General features: G+C 35.9%; 1 long non-coding RNA gene across 3 annotated transcripts; it reads right to left on the minus strand.

The window, feature by feature from the left end:
• Positions 1 to 345: 345 nt before the first annotated feature.
• On the minus strand, positions 346 to 3,701 carry LOC110793758 (uncharacterized). Of its 3 annotated transcripts, none has more exons than XR_002534785.2 (7): positions 3,427 to 3,701; positions 2,731 to 2,897; positions 2,551 to 2,636; positions 1,834 to 1,925; positions 1,614 to 1,709; positions 925 to 1,040; positions 346 to 831 (listed from the first exon to the last, which is right to left on the minus strand). It is a non-coding gene; the product is annotated as an uncharacterized lncRNA (long non-coding RNA). The 3 variants fall into 3 exon arrangements; XR_002534784.2 differs by having other exon boundaries at positions 1,859 to 1,925; positions 3,427 to 3,697; XR_008926362.1 differs by having other exon boundaries at positions 1,614 to 1,925.
• Between the last annotated feature and the right edge of the window lie 2,849 nt (positions 3,702 to 6,550).

The raw sequence follows: 6,550 nt of genomic DNA on the forward strand, positions 1-6,550 counted from the left end.
AAGGACATATTTCCTTCACTATCTCCAGAAAGACAGCTATAGTTTCACTTTTCTGGTCTCTCATCATGATAAATATCAACAAGTGATGGTCCTGGAAGCCCAAACTGTCTCATACTACAAGGGAAAAATGTATACTAGTTGGCCAAAATTCTATGTGAGGTAGATAAATAAAATCCTTACTACTCCCTATGGTTTTTATGAAAGAGAGACAAACACTTAAATCTAGAATGAACTCTTGGCCAATTTACACTGTTTCATACTCACTAATCACTAACCTTTCCACGTCAGCTTTAGGCTTTCTAATTGCTAGCATAATCATCTAGTTAACTCAGTGAGAAAGCTAAGTCCTAACAAGCCTCTGACCACAAATGCAAAACTCCACCCCCATAAACATTCTTGATGAAAAACGGCACCCTAGAGCATACATCGCATGCATTTCTCCAACAAAAATCAAACATATGTGAAAATATCAACAGGACTAGCAGCATTCTCCCAAGAAACAACAACACAGAAAAAAATACCAAACCTCAGAATGCTCAATTTGCATATAAAAGACACACCTCAATGTGTCATGCAACTCAGCAAAGAACAATTTCAGCAACATTTTTTCTTCTACAGTTCCATTTAGAGTCTTCTTCCTTGTCTTGAAGACTTGATTCATAATGAGCCTTCTTAGTGGAGCGCGTTGGTGAGTTTTCTCTGCATGCTACTTTGTACACCAGAAAAAAAAAAACTTCTCAAAATTTCACTTGACTTATTAAGTCACCAAAAGCCCACCTTGGACTTGAGGAATTGGTAAACTAGGGGTGTATTTGGACCATTCACGTCCACCTGTTGCAGTCAGAAGCAGTATCAGTCATGGTGTCAACAGGTAGGCAACTATGCTTCGCTAGAGATTTTGAGATGGTGAATTCACTAACAAACCTTATCAAAAATAGGCTATCAACTTTGAACCTGGTACATGCAAAATTCTTCATCTCGTGATGAGCCAGGTTCTTGGCCTTCAAGTTGATTGAGCGGAAGTGCTAGAATCTTAAAGCCTGCACATGGAAAATAATTATCATCTCATTTTTCAGTCTACAAAATAACAGAGAAGAAGATCTTAAGATTATCGAACCAATAAAGATCATTTGTTTTCAGATATGCACTTCGATGGAATTAAAATACAAAATCTTTTCCACCAACCAGAGCAAGAAATATGCACTAAAGATAGACTATATTCAAGGCACTACGCCCTTGAATGAGAAATGGATAATGGAGCCAAATGGTGAAACACAGATAATATTTTCGGTCCCCTATCAAACTCTCTGGTCTTCTAGGCTAATGTTTGTCATATTTTCTTCTAAAGTGAGGTCATTGTTACACGGTTACACCCCATGAAATTACCAAATATTGTTGTCCGCACGAAAAACAAACCAGAAAATTGTTAACGCTCAGTCACCAACTGTTACCCCGCGATAGAGTGTCAAACCACAAGAAAACAATGAATTCAAATTACCAATACAAAATTCATACGAGAAAGCTACGAGATCACAACCAAGAAGTCTGCAATTCTGCAAAAAAACGTGAACATACACGACTTTTAAAGAGATTAACTGGATGAGAACACTTACATAAGTAATATCCCTACAGCCCCCTTCATTCTACAGCAGAAATCTTCGCATCACAAGCTATAATCCCAAAAATACACATACCAGATATGACCAACACTAACAAAAAAATAGAAAACATAAGTACACATGCCAGGAAGCTGAAAGCTAGAAATAGACTCACAAAAGAATAACAGCAAATAAAAATTCCAGATCAATCAAGCAAACAATCCTGAGAAGCAACCTATTATCAATCAAGCAAACAATACCGTCGAGATTCCACGCCTTTTGTAGCAGTGGAAGATGATGAACTATCAATGGAAAAGGCTCACGCACCTGCCAAATTATGGATAAGAATACAAAAACAAGAAATATGTGGGAATTGGCTTTTTATATTTAACCACAATAGACCGAGCATAGTAAATTACTCGAGGAACTTTCTTTTAAGGGCACGCTTGGATTGGGTGTAATGGATTATGGGGGTAATAAAAGTCAAACCACCATAATAAAAGGATAATTAAGGTGAATTGAGGTGGTTGCAAGGAGGGTGGTGTGGTGGTATTGTGATGAGAAGTTGTGGTAGTGGTGGTGTTGTAAGGAGAAGGGAGGAAGGGGAAAGTAATTACCCCCCAAATGAGGGTAATAATCACCCTAGTGGGATGATGGGTAACTATTTCCCCCATGATGAGGGTATTTTTCCCCCGTTCCCTTTTATTTTCTTCTTGCCAACACTATCTTGTTTCCTTTTCCACCACTTCATCCCCTCATCATCACCTTCAATTACCTTAGTTTGACTTTTATTACCCCTTTAATACATTACCCTCAATCCAAGCATGCCCTAAGTGAATGAAGTCAATCCCCTATAAATCTCTCTAGCTACAAGGAAATAATATACTCAATTGCCAAGAAGACAATCGTCCCTGGCCAACTCTTTCACACACAATAGCCCACATGTATGCACCTTAGAATGTCCTCTTGGACGTGTAGTCTAGATGTTGATAGATCAGTCAGTGAATTGATAGTTTTCTCATTCCACAGTTTTCATGTCTGAAATCATCATTCAGATATAAGTCATTAGAATGTAGAAACCTAGAAATTCAAAGTAGTTTAGACATTGATTTGAACAATTATAATAACTCACATATCCTAGGAGACTTGAGAAATTGTCTTGCTGTTCTTTTTACCACAAACTATCTCCAGAAATATAACAGCCTAAAGATGAATACATCATATTTTTCATATTTACCACCTACTGTTGTTGTCGTTGTCGCTCATCACAAAATTAAAGATATAGCCTTCAAGCAAAATCTGCATAAAATCCAAGACGTGATTTAATAAGAGATAGCTTTATAACATTTGAGTCAAGTAATAATTTTTCTCCTCTTGTCCAACATAAGGAGTTGTACTATCCTTATTGTACCTTTATACCTCTTGTAAGCCAAAATTGCGGATGTTCTTCAAGTACAAACTTTACTTGCTACTCTAATATCGATAGAAGAAAGAATAGAGTACTTGAAGGCTAAAGTGACCTGTAACACTAATTCTAGAGACCAAAAGTCTGTTATGACCTAGTCAAACGATCCTGAACTCCTAATTGATAGTTCAAACTCTGAATCTCATCAATTTAACACCCTTTCGACAAATAAAACAGATTTAGGAAAATTAAAAACCCTAGATTCATATGAAAAAATTCAAATAAAACTATCTAAACCAATGATTGAAATCCTACCATCCACATTCCTTGAACAATCAATTCACCCAGATAGAACATAAATCCCAAATACAAAAATTTAAAGATAGAAGAACGAATATCAAACAAAATATGGGAGATCGTTACCTAGCACAAGACCCTAAATTGCAAGGTAGCTCACAAGATCCGCAAGTTGAGAGGTAGCGAGATAGAGAAACGCAACAAAGATAAATGAAGAATTGTTGAGCAAAATAGATGAGCGAAGGAGATGAAAACGGTGAATGCGAATTTCAGATCTGGAAGGTGTTAGGGTTGAGAAATAATGGGCGTGAGAGTTTACTGGGGGTTGTTTTTTCTTTCTCCAATATCACGTGCTCTATACGTGACATCTTACAAATATCTCGACGCTGTTCAAAGCCGAGAGATTTGCTGACGGGGTATCGTGTCGAGAAATAATGCGGACTTTATTTTCCCTTGACGGTCTTTTACAGTGTCGAGGGCATATCGTAGAGATTAAGCGCATATTGTAGTAGTGATAAATAGTGTATTTAATTGATTTAAATACTTGATCCGTTCACGTAATATTTGTGTGACCCTACGGGTTCAGTCAAGAGTAAGCTGTGGATTAATATTATTAATTCCACTTGATCAACTGAAGAGACCTCTAGCTAGGCATACAGTTCACTAGATCTCACTGAATTATTAACTTGCATAATTAATTAATACTGAACCGCGTTTATTAGACTTAGCATTGAATGCATACTTGGACCAAGGGCATTATTTCCTTCAGTCTCCCACTTGTCCTTAGGGACAAGTGTGCATTACCTAATTTCTTTGTCGCTTGATGCTTGCTCATGAACATAGGGTAAGAGTTGTCATCCTTATTATGTCCAGAGGTATTTCTCGGTTTCAGAGTTCAACTGATCAAATAAACAGATAATCATAGACTATGATTCATCTGAGCACGGCCATGCATTTTACAGTTTCTAGCTCTCCGAGTGGCCTTGTACAACTTTCAACATCTCATCCCGATTTATGGGAGGACAACCCCAATCTTGCGATCTTCAGGTCAGGCTTCGTTTGATAGGTGATTACCTGAGCATTGTCGTTATAGCCTCCTTTTACGGTGCGAGGGTTGACAACATCAAAGTAACCAGTTCTCAAACAAGTAATCTCAAATCACTCAGGTATTGAGGATTTAGTGTCTAATCATTTAATGAAATTTACTTATGACAGATTTTCCTCTCTTACAGTAAAGTTTCATAAGTCTGTCCGATACTAGTCTTCCCAAAGTAAGTATCTATGCAAATGATTATGACATTGCCATGTCCACATAGTTCAAGAAACAGAACTACTAGTCATCTTGCATTCTAGTCGTCTAACGTTTTCTATGCGTCCAATTTTATAGAAAACTCCGACTAGGGACCATTTTCAACCTTTGACATTAAGTTCACTTGATAGACATTTCTTAGTCACAGGACTGGTCCTGACAGTCTATCTTGAATATATCGTCAAATTGAAGGGACTCATCATTTAATACTAAACCAAGATTAAATGGAATATGAAAATACATTTCATATATGATAAATGTTCAACCCCAATGTTTTACAACCATGGGCCTCAAACCCATCTTTAAAACAGTTTATGGAATTCAAAGCTATGCTTGATTTCCAGTGCTACAATGTGAGTGTTGCTTCTCACTTGTTGCATAGGTTTAGTTATCATGCTTTGCCAATCTTAATATCCTTTTCATTGAATGTCTTTTCGAGATAGGATGATAAGATCTTTTGAGTGTGTTTAGTTTGTGATCTATTCTTTCTAGCTACAAGAGTGGTTCTACGCATTTTGCAATGAAGAACCATCAAGTCAGCAGACATGTGATCTACACAAGTTCAGTGAAGAACTCTTTAACTTAAACAACCTTGTTTCATTGCTTCTTAGGCAATAATTACTTTTACTTCAACTGTATAGGTTGCTAGTGATGCTTTGTTTGGATTTGCTTATCCAAGCAGTTCACAGATATGTGGAAGACTTTCCAGCTGTATCATAGAACATAGAAATTAATATTTAATTTCCCACGCAATAACTCATGGTCTCCAATCCATGTTGCCATTTCAAAATACAATGCTCTATAGCTCGTCCTTGTCAATGGTTAACTTCAAAGGAATCTTGCTTGATCCTTTGCCAGTGTTTATGCGTGTAGCATCAATATTTAGCATATCTTTATTTCCTTGAATCAAGGACTATTCCTATGTACCTTTTCAAGTACCATAAGTTTTTCTTGATCTCAATCTAGTTGATCATCACTTAGATCAATAGAGATTGGTATGTGTTCGTCATGCCTAAAGTCATACGATACATTTTTGGCAATCCTCATATTATATCATACATGATAAATTCTTTTGCAGAATAATTCTCAATTGAATTATATTCATGTAACTTTAGCTCATTCAATTTCAGTAGATACTGAATCCAGCTAAATTCTTTGACATATAATATAGGTTAAGAATCTCACTTAGTTCCTTTGATGTTTTAACTTAGTAAATGCTTATACATAATTCAAACATTCTTTACTTAGATTTATTCATATGGGTCAAATATCTCCAATGGAGTCTTTCGTGTTTGAATTAGTAAATGCCATTACTTAATCCAAAACAATATCATAAGATCTTTGTAAATAGATCTTAATACCCAGTATGTACTAAGTTTCGCCATGGTCCATCATTGATGAATAATTTCAAATCTAAGTCATTAGCATTTGAATGTTATTTCACAATAGAGAGATATGTGTGATACACATAGGACCAATTAAGCGTACTCCCACTAAACTTCTTATATATATATAAGAATCATGTACATTTTATGAAACTAAAATGCTTATTAGCTTCACTAAAATACAGTTCCGATTCCCAATTGCTTGCTTAAATCTGTACTTAGATTTCATAAGTTAGCATTCCTTTTCAAGCATTTATTTGGATTCACAAATCCTATGACATGCCATATACATAGTTTTCTTCCAACATTTGATTGAGGAATACGTTTTGTCATCCAATTGTCATATGTACCAATATGCAATCATTGCTTGAATTATAGACTTGAGCATTACGATTATGCATGAGGTTTCAACACAATCCATGCCATGAATTTTCTTGTAACCTTTAGCAACTAATCTAGCTTTGTGTGTGAACACAATTCCATGTTTGATGGTTTTTATCCTTAAAACAAACTTGCAACCAATAGGTGTGAAACTATTCTTGCAAATCAACAAAAT

The sequence above is a fragment of the Spinacia oleracea genome, chromosome 1 (assembly GCF_020520425.1).
Source record: "Spinacia oleracea cultivar Varoflay chromosome 1, BTI_SOV_V1, whole genome shotgun sequence".
NCBI classification, from domain to species: Eukaryota; Viridiplantae; Streptophyta; class Magnoliopsida; order Caryophyllales; family Amaranthaceae; genus Spinacia; species Spinacia oleracea.